This window comes from Ooceraea biroi, unplaced genomic scaffold, assembly GCF_003672135.1.
Source record: "Ooceraea biroi isolate clonal line C1 unplaced genomic scaffold, Obir_v5.4 UnassembledTig77, whole genome shotgun sequence".
NCBI lineage: Eukaryota > Metazoa > Arthropoda > Insecta > Hymenoptera > Formicidae > Ooceraea > Ooceraea biroi.
This window is the reverse complement of record NW_020825169.1, coordinates 1-11,456: the sequence shown is the minus strand read 5'-3', so window position 1 is coordinate 11,456 and position 11,456 is coordinate 1. Positions and strand designations below refer to the sequence as shown.

The window sequence follows — 11,456 nt, the reverse complement described above, 5'->3', positions numbered from 1 at the left end:
TTTTTTTTTTTTTTTTTTTTTTTTTTTTTTTTTTTTTTTTTTTTTTTTTTTTTTTTTTTTTTTTTTTTTTTTTTTTTTTTTTTTTTTTTTTTTTTTTTTTTTTTTTTTTTTTTTTTTTTTTTTTTTTTTTTTTTTTTTTTTTTTTTTTTTTTTTTTTTTTTTTTTTTTTTTTTTTTTTTTTTTTTTTTTTTTTTTTTTTTTTTTTTTTTTTTTTTTTTTTTTTTTTTTTTTTTTTTTTTTTTTTTTTTTTTTTTTTTTTTTTTTTTTTTTTTTTTTTTTTTTTTTTTTTTTTTTTTTTTTTTTTTTTTTTTTTTTTTTTTTTTTTTTTTTGACAAAAATTTTTATTAGAAGTAAAGTTAATAGTTTAACAATATAGTATTTTTGTTAAATAATTAATATTTAATTGCACAAAGCTTATGTCAACAAGTTTCTTTTTAATTTTAAAGCAATAATTTTCTATTTCAGTTCTTGCCATTCTTATTACTGGTGATCTGCACAACTAGCGCGGCTTCTTCCATCAGAAATGGCTGGCAGGACCTGATAATGTTCGGCACGTTCGTAGAGTTAGCTTGAACGAATATCTCGTTCCACCGCCACCGCCAATGATTAACTCAGTGATCAGAACTGGAAGATTGGCGAACCATCGACCGACCGAAGCGCCAGGATATTTTTCGCAGCTAATGAGTTGCTGAATCCTTTTATCGTTCATCACCGTCGCCGCCACCCTTGCAGCCCGAGGTTCCTTATCCCCCATCATCACAGTTTATGCAACCTCCTACTTCACCCAATCCACCATTCGCCACAATCAATGAACCGTCACCTCCGGTCTACGACAAACCACCTCTCCCTCAGCTCCTTTAACAATCCAACATATGTTTTCCCTCCTAAAGGCAAGAGCTGCAATCCTTGCAACAAGATACCGTGGATGCCGATACATCACGCTCTTCCTCATTTAAGAGACGCCTCATTTACATCACCGCCTCAATCTTCATCGTTAAACGACAATTACCTGCCGCCTGCTAATCACGAAGTCCCTCATGATGTTCATCAAGCCGCTACGCAGGAAGTCCAGGCTCCGGATTTCTCTTTTGTGCCGCCATTATCAGCTAATGGACAGGATGAATCCTTGATTAGTCAAATACCAAATCTGCATTTGTATCCTGGAGCGATGCCGCCGCTCTTCGAAGCGGAAAATTTTAATTATCCTGTGAAAACTGTCCCTGACGAGAACTCGGAATATCGTGGCCCACCACCACCACCGTCAGAGGATAGTCCACTTGCGGGGAATGATTCTTTTCTTCATGTAGAGCCCAGTCCCAGCAATGGATACGAACAATCCGTTCATCCATCGAGTCAGTCGAATTTAGGAGCAGTCCATCAGGAATTAAAATATACCAGTCCTGATGCAAACTATGGAGAGTTGAAAAATTTCGGTGTTCAAGATCATGGCGCGCATAACGATTTATCTTCCAGCAGCACCCAGGTGTCTCATGGTCACACTGTACCGAATCACCATGGATTCGACGCCACCGCGATTCGTCAGGAATCACTTGACACCATAAGCCATCAAGCACCTTTCGGCGACTCAACTGTCGCTGGTCAACCTTCGTTTAACGGCGAAGAAATTTACGGTGTAACAGGATCAAGTGAACCGTTGGGTAATCTCCCCAGCAATTCGAGTCAAATTGATCAGAATCCTCCCAGTTATGGAATTTCTAGTCTCGATCAAGTGCCGAGTAACTTCGAGCGCGGGCACGACCATTTGTTCCCCAGCAGCAACGTCATCAAGAACTCTCACGCACCTCTGCGTACTTCAGACGGATCTTCCGTGAAGATCGAAGATCCAGTACATTACGAGGAGTCACTGTTGCTAGATTTCACATACGGGGGTGAAAGTCGGACGGCTCGTCCTCGATACCGCCGACCTCTAACGCGATCGCAGATTTTGAGAGTGCCGAGACCGCCGGACGACCTTGGCGCCTAGAGACGGGCTTTACGGAACGCGACAAGAAGTTGCTTCGACAGAATCTTACTCGTCTACGAATAACATTCAGATAATTAATTCCTTAACGTCGAAGATTAATGACAGCGTAACACAGAATTTCAATGGAAATCTTGATTCTAAGGTTTCCCATGGAAAGGATGTTTCTTACATCTCGCCATCTGACCAAGCGGAACATTTGTGGCCAAGTAACTTGTCAACGACTTTGAAGAATACAGGAAGAGAATCGTTTTGGAACACTGCGGTAAACTCCCACGATGATACAGCAAAGGAAACGTTAAAAATTATTATTACTAATTTGGAAAACGCAAACAAGACATCTACGAGACAGCAAAGCGTAAAGAGAAATAAACAGGTGACACGATTATATATTTCTTGAGTAAAAGGATTTATTTTAAAAGATTTTTAAATGTTATATCAATATGCTCACTATAATCTGGATCTTTGTAATTAAAATTTAGGTGCAGGTCATAATTCCTTATACATCGCAGTACACACCACTTCCGTTCCAACGATATAACGATCGAAAGATTACTTATACAGACGAAGCCAATCACGATAATTATGTCGGTGAAGAATCAAGAAACAGGATTAGAGTGACTAGTCGTCCGAACGTCTCTCATAATACGCAAACTTGGCCGACTACTTCGACAGTACTAGAGAATGTCACTAAGCAACCAATCTATATTAGTACTAAAGTGAATAACTCCATAGATGTGCATAGATTGCAAAAGAATATCGATAATTGGACAATACAGGTATATCATATCTTTTTAATATAAATATGATTTTATTAATATAAATCTTAAAATCTATATAAAATCCTGAAAAAAATATTTGTGTTCTTCAACATAAAATAAGTTCTTGATGAAATAAAAATTTGTATTCTATTTTTATTAAAGTTGATATTGTTTATGAGTGATGAGTTTATGAGTTATGAAAACAATCGACATTTAATTTTAATTGCAAAGATCATAATTATAAGATTTTTTTAAATTATTACTTTTTTTATCTTGATTTCTCAAGTTAATCATAAAGTTATAATTTATTTATTATTAACCTATTTATAGCAAACATGATAATGTAAATACGCTTATTTGTCAAATGTAGAAATATTCGAAAGGTACAACTGCTAGTACAGTATCGCCTAGTTCCGCAAATCCGTATCTGTTTCCTTCAAAGCAGATTCCTGACGAATACTTGACCACTACTGAACCCATTAATCATGTGGTCAGCTCCCATGAGAGTAACGTTAAAACATATACTCTGGCTGGATTCAGCTTTAATGATCAGGAATACAAGAGTTCGGCTAGCAATCACAAAGAATCACGAGTACAGGTAATGAATGAAAAATTTTAAATAAGTGTGTTAATGTAAAATAAGCAATAATGTTTTATCTTGCTTTAATATTAATTTTTTATTCAAGGTAGTAGAAAATTCCAAATCGACTGAAAGTTCTATCGATGCTTCAATCGCATCCACTAAGGACGACAGTTGGCAAGGCTTCTCCATGGATATTTCTCCATCGAACAAAGAACGAGTCTATGTGGTAACGCCGCAACCTATTGTAACCAGCACCAAATCAAGCCAAGTTGAGCAGCAGAAGGAGAAAACGGTGAAAGAAATAGACAGAAATACAAAAGAATTAAGAAGAACTTCTGACGCTAAGAAGACAAAAAACAGACTTGATATTTTGGAGTCGATCGAGAAAGCCTATCAAGTGCTGCCACAGGCTGTGAACAATTTGGCTGTGGCTTCCACGGGTCCAGAAAGCGTTCCCTTATGGGGCATCATGGAGCATGAGGAGTTTGCGTCGCTTGACAACAGCGAACAGGATAACGAGAATAATGAATCTCCGGATATTCCTGTGCTCTATACCGGGCATTCAAGGGCAAGTATCACTATTGTTTCAGTGTATCTTCAGAATTGGATTCTTTGTCTAAATAATTTTACGAAATTATTATGATTTCCTTTTACAGGTATCACATGCCAGAAGATGATGCGTTAATCTGTAGAAAATGTGCAACGCAATTTGTATGTGTGCGGGTAATTTTGATGGTGTGTTTTCGTGAATAATTGTGTGTGAATAATTATTTTAAAATAGAGATTTTCGACCTCATTTCAATAAACTTTTGAATTTAGTGCTATTTAATGCGAAGGAGTGAACTGTATCGACTTTACATGTATATGTAAGTGATTATTGTGGCCAGTGAACCGGATAATGACATACTTTGTAATCCGGATATATATTTTTTATAAGTTTTATTATAAGTATTTTTTAATAAGTCTGAAGAAATAAGGAGAAAAATTACAGAAAATTAAAGACAGTGCGGCATACATTTGCATTTTGTCATTGTGACTTGCAAAGTTGTACATTAATAAAAATTGCCGCAAATAAACATTTTTTACATACATATATAAAATATCAATTTCTTATATATAAGATAAACATGGTTTGAATAATTTATTTCAGAAAATGTACGAGAATTATATAATTCTTTTGCAATTCAATCGCGTCTCACAAATTTGAATTAAATTAGAGAATGAATTACAAAAAATCATCTAGAACATTATGTATTTTTAAAAATTAAATTCCTTTTTTTCAAATTTGCCTTCTGATTATTTTGAGTATTTTTAGACCAGATCAATCTGCGTTACCCGAATTGAATTTTAACCGAACACGTTTTTGTCCTGGTGCACTTTCATAAGTCAAATTGGCGTAAGTGTATACTATTATATACTCAACCTTTATTTATATCTTTTTTAGTTTATATGTTATGCATGTCGAACACTTTCCAACGAGTTTTTCTTATATCTAGTCATGTTCCAATTAACTGCAAAATAATGAATTTTAATTTAACATAAATTAATGAGTAATTTACATGAGTAAATAACAAAATTAAATAACAAACAAATAAACAATAAATAAATTAAATAAATAAATAAAAATATATGTACATATATAAAATAAACATTGTGTTACATGTTACTGTTGATATATTTATGTATTAAAAGTTAATAAAATAAACTAAAAAAACTTTTATATATCATATGTACAGTCCTATATTTCTCTAAACGATATAAAGTTTAAACTTTTGTACATTTGCTCTGTCCATATACTAAATATTCTCATTTGACTTGATAAAAGAAATACACACACTTCTCTCGTTTTAGTGTAAAGAATAGCAGGTACGTTATATTGTTCAATATTAGCTTGCCTTTATGCTTAAATTACTCTTTTATGCATTTGCCAATCACGTTTGATCGTCACTTTCGCCGATTTCGTAAAGTTGAACGTTCTCTGAAAAGTGTCACGACCATTTGAGCGTTGCTGCATCTTAATATAGACGCGTACGTGATATGCATATATATCCCGCGAATCAGCTTTCTCAATCGTAAAAGAAGACTTTATGTCGCGAATTTCGTATTCGTTCTTCGATCGTATTTCAAGCCAGATTTTATGAAATGCTAATATTAAGTTTATTATGTTATGACAAAAATATTGTTTAATAGTTGTAACAATGAAAGCGTTACACTTAGTAAATAAGAACTTAATGCGAGAGACACTGTACGTGACAGTTTTAAATAGACTGATGGTTTTAAATCGGCTTGATGGTACGTATTATCTACATTTCATTGACCTTCGAACTTCTTCTTCAGGTCTCTTCAGGAAGATCACACGTTACTCGTCATGGCGATACGTGGGAATTCCTGCCGGAAGATAGTGGGAAAAGATGTTCCATTGTTTTGCACAGTGTATGGTTGCTTGCCTCGAAGACTTTAGTCGTCGAGAGGACTAGCGTTGTAATTAGATCCATTTCTACGGTAAATGGTATCGAACAAGGACACGACCTTAATTGCGATCGTGCTGACGGGGAAATCTGGCACGTCGTTTAAGAAAGGTATAAGAATGTCTTATTCCCTTTCGTACATCGTAAAATTAAGAATTACTAAATATGACCTGCACTTTACACCTAAGGTATATGTAAATTGGGTGTGTAGTGAGCTTCATAAAATTTAATCGGAGTATAAATTGTCGGAAATGATTTATTTACAAAATATATCATTATAAATTATATATATATATGTGCTATATATATTTGACCTAATTAATATTATCATGTAGCTACTTTAGGCAACATCTTCTCCTGTATAGATTTTCTCCGTGTGATTAGAATTTCCGCTGTCCAGATAAGTATCGTAAGAGCAGTCACACAATTAATTAAGATAATACAAATAGTATAATTTCCAGTATTGTCTCGTATTAAACCTGCAACACATTAATTCTCTATGTTACAATTTATTTAAACTTTTGGCAACTGTTAACAGTTTGTGCTTGCTGAGAAGATTTCCGTTACTTAGAACAAATATTAAACAAATAGTGAAGAGCTGGTGTGATTTACCAAATACAGGTCCGGCACACATAAGAATCATTCCATTGGTCAACATCTGAATCCCTGATGCGTTAGGTAACTTTTGGATGGGAACGTAATTGGGCACGACTAAAACCATGTACACCGATCGAATTCCTTTTGCCAATCCTAGACCGATCGCAACGGCCACTATCGAAATGAAGCTATTCGTAAAAATCAGTGCTGTGCCAGAAATAAACAAAATAAATTTCATATCACCGCTGTATTAATCAATATTTGTTTTTCATATTACATACATTTTTACATTATCTTATAAATCTATATTTTATGGAAATGTTTGGCAATAAATAAAGATAATAATAAAAGATAATAAATGTATAATATACGTTACAGGTTCTGCTAATTATCAGAAGGCTCAGGCTAATCAGGTACATTATTCTAGGCGGTTGATGCAACCATTCTCCTAGAAAAGGAGCCGCGCATCTGCTAATGAGGTCGACTATCGCGATGACGCTCATGATAGTAGCAATTTTCGCTGTGTTCATATCCATGTCAGCAAGAATGAACGGTGTTAACAGCGAGAAATTTGCCTCTGCGAAAATCGCAATCGACATCCCCAACATGATGTTTACATAAATTGGATCGCGCAACAGATCAAAATCGTAAAGGTTACATATTTGTCGCACGATTCGGTAAAAGATGGAATTGCGTTTAGATCTGTAAAATAAGTATTTTGTGTCACAAATTTCAAAACAACATATTTTGTATATATGAAATTCTTTCCTGTTTATCTTTCTTTATAATTATAATTTATGTTACCATTTTGTAATTTTACATTAGTATTAATGTATAAAATAAGAAGAAGTGTGTATAAAATATATATTTCATTTTTATTTATTTATTAATCAGTTTGAATACTTTTATACTTACTCATTATTACTGATTTGTTTTCGGTTGAATCCATATCTTCTTCTTTTTCCAATAATGCATTCTGTTCCAAAGCTTTCTGACTTGTATCATTATCGTCAATAAAAGTCAATTTTTTGTTTGTTGTCGGTGCAAAGTCTTCAAAAAGTTTGAAGCTGCTGCCAAGATTGATACTATCCACACTTCTCGCTAAAGATATATACATAAAGATTTATATTATTATCGAAAGAGAGAAAGAAAAGCAGGTATAAGAAGGAGGAAGATAAGAAAATATTTTTTCAACGTTAGATTGTTGGAATGCTAGAGCTAGTTGCAAGAATATTCGTAATTAGTTACAAATTTGAAGTTGGTTTAACTTTATTATGTTTATAAACATCGGTAAAATTTAATTAATATTATTTTAGTCTAATTACCTAAATTGTGCTTTCTTAAATATTGCAGATTCCCATACAAATTTGTATGGTTGTTCTTTAATCCCGTATTGATTACTGTCATCTCGATGTCCTTTACATTGTACAAGTCTGAAATGTAAAATTTGTGTTTTTAATATCACACGATTCTCAATTAAAAGGACTTCACAATTAGTTACTTCATAATTTAACAGTTAGTGAGAATTGCGATTATCCACACGCACTTATTTCGGCATCCATAGAAATCTTTCGAGGTGGAGGTGTATCTAATCCATAAATGCTTGCAACATCGACATCATGATCGATGCTGGATGTTGTTATTTTTCTTGTTCTTTGATAATTATTTATTGCTACTTTTTTAGAATGTATATTTATTTTTTCTTCCACATCATGATTTGATATTTCTATACATTGTAAAAATTATCAAGTATTAACGAAGAGCATTTTATATATTACGCACGTATATACAAAATATATAAATATATATTTTTAATCAGTGTATAATTACCTTCTTTAGTTGTTAGAAGTTCAGGACTTTTATTGATTGATTCTGATGAGTGATCATCGCAAATGGGAACACTTTTCATATGCCATTTAATTGGTTGCAGCAACAAGCAGCCTACCATCGAATGTAAACTATAAGCGCCTAATAATAAGACGGTTCCCTGTTCAATATTATATATCTTGAATTACATGCATTCTTTATTACGTTAACCATTAATAAAATTTATGATAATCCTTGTTGTATATTGAAGCATAAATTTAAAATTATGTATAAAAGGCTAATTATCTCTTTTTTCTCTTTTTTATATAACTTAATTAAATATTTGAAATTAAAGAAATAGCTTCAAGAAACGTATACTATTAATCAAAGCGTATCGATTCGACGTCATAGATCGGCATTAATGTGTCATTTTAATGATAATCATACAATTAGAAACAGAAAGTAAACAAATGCTGACCCACATTGATAAGAACTATTCTCATCTAGAGTCTAATAAGAAGGTAATTAAACTTTAACGAATCGAAACATATAATCCTAGTAAATGCCTCAGCATCATAATATCAACAACGAGATCCTTCATCGCAAAAACGGCCACACACAATGTGACGCATTCTCTAAGATCTTCCTGTTCTTGACAGTATTAACGCGTTATCTTTATAACTGCTCTTTTGCTGCCGCACCTACAACAATCTTATTTCCATACGGAGCCAGTATGCCGAAAAACTTTCACATTTTTATGCAGATCATGTGCAAACTTTATTACTTAATAAGAAAGCAATATTTTATTCATAATATACCTGAAGTGCTCATAGTAGCATGAGGAGTCTTGAAAGAAGATGCTCAAGTTCGAACGCACATGAGTAAATCTGAGCACCAATAACAGTACCTAATGGCAATTGGCTCATCCGATGCACAGGGACCCTATGCGCTTCCTCCAAACTGGCCCTTCACCGCTTTATGTAGATTCAAAATAAGAAGTTAACATGCCCTAGTGCCGAAAATTGCTCCACTTAATGACATCTCTGCCATACCAACTAAGCTATACAAAGAATATAGAAAAGATCCATCATTCCCATGGACCATCGGCAATCCATATGCTACAAAACATTTACGAGACGTACACACATTCCTATTCCAGAGAAAAATTATTTGACAGTCTCTAGATACATATACATACTTGACGACAGCATATCTTTTTACCTGTGTGACTACAACGCGGTTAATTAATATATTTCTCCATTACCGCACCTGTTCAAATATCGGCATCTAGTCAATCAAAAACATAACTCTGGGTTAGTATCTTACAGTACTTAAAAACATCGCGACTCCGCCTAATTCCCGCCTACGTAATACAAATAAATAAATTCGTGCTTCTTTTAATTACTAACGTCGTTCTTTATCAACACAATAATAATAAAATTACTTCTAACTAACTCTCGAATTTGTAAGTCACGCCGATATTAATCTAAACCACGATTCAACTAAAACTAAACAACTACGTCAGTGCTTCCAGCCTTTACAACAGCGCTCAGGCGATTTACCGCTTAATACAATACATTGCTCCATGCACCGGAGAGTAAACACACCTGATTAACCCGCCAATGCCTGTGATAAATGTCATATCCCCACACAAGGTCGCCCGTCTCTAACGTTTACAGGACTTCCCCGCATCTATTGCTAATTCGTCCGTACTAGCCGAAAACAGTCTTCAGAGCAGGTCCCATTAATCCAAACAAAGGTATCATCACCGCAAACCAGAATGCCACGACTTCACAATCTGACTCTATAATCGCCATGTATCTCTTAGCCTGTCCTATGATTAAGGTGAGTAAACCGAACACTATCCTTTGCAATACTAATTCCGAAAACACTTGACTATAATCGGAAATACCAATATGATACAACTAAATAAATTAATCACCCGGAAATTAATCTCGTCAGACTTTTTTGTGGGACAAGCATTTTTTTTACATCGTTGATTGATCGCATCGAATATTGCTGCTCTACTAACGTTGTTTCGCCTCCCACCTTCTGCCCATTTACCTTATTTCTAACATGCTTCCATAGCCACCATCACCTAACTTCACAGTCTATGACATACTAACCGACACCGATCTTGAATTCGCGAACTCTTCAACGCACCCCGATTTTACACATCTGCACCAACGAACGGCCCATGCGCCAGCACCCAAACCGATCCATCCCCATATAACCTCCAATCCGGCCCAGCCACACAGGTACTTTCGAACCAGGCACATCGTTTAAATGACACGTAACAACGGAACTACTTTGCACACAATCCGACTCCGACCCCCGCAAATCCTTTAAATTATATTATTCTAATAAAATTCACTCTACAAAGACTGTAATACTATTGCAGAATCCAGTATAACTGCAAAATTCATAACTACAAGATTCACATCTATCTTAAAAATATTAGCGTGCGCGATTCACGTTTTAACAATTTACCATGTTATGCACATTAAGAGTCATATATCAATAATTACATTTTACCAAACAACACATTTAATTTCCCACTGAAACACACATTAAAACTTGCTATTTATTCTGTATATCTAATTATATTTATTATTTACTTAATATTAAAATATTGCTTATTTCAAGAAACCTTATTAACTGAACTTTCGTAAATACTCATTTACACGATCCACATTCGACTTTCCTGGAACAACTAGCGAATCTTATCTACCATTTGATTATCTCATATTGATTCAATGTTTAGTACCCAGTAATTATTACCGTAGTCAGTTGCCTAAGTTTAGCAAGGAAACGTGATTATCTGTAATTTTTAAATTAAAAAACTTTCAAAGAATATGGCTAAAACCTAATTTTCACCTCTTATTTTGCCTGATCTCAAAGGAATGATATGAAAACCCTGTCACTTACTAATACTATTTAATATATTACACACGCCAAAACGTTATGCGAATCAGCAAAACATTACAGTAAAATGCCGCTTTGAAATAGGTTTTTCAATATTGTAATAAGAAAAAATATTAAATTTGTTCTACTTATTATATTTAAAAAAAACAAATGTTCAATAATGACCACTATTGCACTACATTAGAAACTTGTTCTCATAGTTGCCTTACAAGTTTAAACACTCAATTGCACCGCCTATGAATCGGTAGCACATAAACAAGCCAAATGGTCTTGTATAAAAGTTTATATATCTTCCAGCTGCCATCACACTATAATGTATCGCGTATTTTAAAATG

At 33.9% G+C, this 11,456-nt stretch overlaps 2 pseudogenes; one reads left to right on the top strand and one right to left on the bottom strand.

The window, feature by feature from the left end:
* Positions 1-465: 465 nt before the first annotated feature.
* Positions 466-5,899, top strand: LOC113563535 (annotated as a pseudogene).
* Positions 5,900-6,052: 153 nt separating this feature from the next.
* On the bottom strand, positions 6,053-10,475 carry LOC113563536 (annotated as a pseudogene).
* Positions 10,476-11,456: the final 981 nt, after the last annotated feature.